Source organism: Etheostoma spectabile, chromosome 3 (assembly GCF_008692095.1).
Source record: "Etheostoma spectabile isolate EspeVRDwgs_2016 chromosome 3, UIUC_Espe_1.0, whole genome shotgun sequence".
Classification (NCBI taxonomy): Eukaryota; Metazoa; Chordata; class Actinopteri; order Perciformes; family Percidae; genus Etheostoma; species Etheostoma spectabile.
The window spans coordinates 30173419-30175353 of NC_045735.1; the positions used below are offsets into that span (position 1 = coordinate 30173419).

Genomic DNA, 1935 nt, shown 5'->3' on the forward strand with positions numbered 1-1935 from the left:
TGGCCTTAATGGAACTAGAAACACAGGAAGCTCCATTCACACAATAAAAAATAAAAAATAAATAAAAACATGACTACTAAGACACAACTGTGGATGCCTCTCCAATGTCTCACTTTTTCCCAGCCTGCAGTTGAATGCATCCTCCCAGAACTCAGTAAGCACTGGAGAGGCAGCCACTTTAGAGGGAGAGAGATCCAGCAAGAAGTCTCTCAGACCTGGGATGACAGATTTCTGAATGCCAAATCCGATGGCTCCAGCACAGAAGTTGAACTTCAGCAAGTCTGGGGCGGTTACCCAGGATTCACTGCCTATCCATTGGCGAGGTGGAGAAGGCTCGAGTGACAGCTCCTCCAGCAGAAGACTCAGGTCTACAGGGGATGTAAATGCCACAACAACCATAGCTGTCGACCTGGAGAGACATTTCAAATAAATACAGTATAGATTTTAAAATACATATCATGAAAGTAAACACAAACAAACATATATACATAAATGTGATGAAAAAATAACCATTTCCAATTTGCCATTGAACATGAAAAATTGTCCATTTTACATTTACAGAACATTTGTGTTGTGCTTTTGTGTGCGGGACAGTGTCAACACAGGGAACATCAAACCTGCGGATAACTTCAGCTATTCTCTGGATCCTGCTCCGTGGGTGATTCCGATAGAAAGATTCAGAGTATTCCACACAGATCCCCTCTTTGCGTGCTGCTTCCAGAAAAGACGCCATACCATTATTGCCATAGTCTGAATCTGACCGGACAGCACCTATCCAAGTCCAGCCAAAGTGTTTTACCAGCTTGGCCAGCGCGTCAGCCTGGAACTGATCACTAGGGACGGTTCTGAAGAAATTTGGGTACTGCTGCTTATTGGACAGACATGCACAAGTGGCAAAGTAGCTCACCTGAAGGGAAAGAACAGGGTAAACATTAATGGGACACAAAAAAATTCAGTACAGCATGGTCTCTATTCTGATTTTTTTCTCCAGAAATTCAAAATATTTACTTGAGGGATGTTAAAGGGCCCGATGATGCGCGACATGCTGATGGATGGTGAGGACTCAGACTCACCAATGACAGCCATCACCATACCAGATTTTGAGCAATTGTCACCGGCGTAAAACACCGGGTCCAGGCCATTTGAAAGCTGGAATGCCACATGCACTGCGACGGGCACCGAGCCGCACGCGTCATAGATTTGATAACCCAGTTTGATTCCGGGAAGCAGCTCCATGCTGTTGTTTATCTCCTCGATGGCAAATATCATTGCCCGTGAGAAGCGCAGTTCCCGAGTGTTAATGCTGCACACAAACACTCAGGTCTCTTAATCAAGGACAGTCACAACTTAAAGAGAAATAGTTAGAATAATCAGTGGAAATTGCAACTCATAGATATTGACAATGCCGGATAGCTGCCCAGATGTGAACAATTCAAAAGATTAAATGTGAGTCAAAAATGTACAAGAATCCTGTTGCACGGTTAAAAAATAGTTATAGTCAATAGTCTTAAACATAGTCAGTTGGTATACAAATACATTTTCAGTTAATATTCAATAATGCTTTTTTCATCTAAAACTGAAATTTGTAAATGTGTCAATGTAATACCTGCAAATTATATGACTAAATACTGATTTGGCACTTCATGTGAAATAGTTTTTTTGTTGTTGAGGTCAACACAAAACCTGCAACACAATTGTAAGCACATGATACAAATCACAACAATTGTTTCCCCACACAGTCTAACATCCACTTATCCCTCACTACTCCCTCTTACTAACCTGGTACATCTTAGTTGCTCAGGCATGGTGGTGTAGTTATGCTTTACTGTGTACATGTAGTGGTGTATGGAAAAAACACCACCAATTACATAATCACCATCCATTTCAAATGCAGGTATACGAGTGGTACCCTGGAGCTTACATTTCACAGATGGA

The 1935-nt window shown here is 41.8% G+C and overlaps 1 pseudogene; it reads right to left on the bottom strand.

Moving 5' to 3' along the window:
• Nucleotides 1-1820, bottom strand: part of LOC116683016 (extracellular calcium-sensing receptor-like) — a 5739-nt pseudogene extending 3919 nt beyond the window's left edge.
• Between the last annotated feature and the right edge of the window lie 115 nt (nucleotides 1821-1935).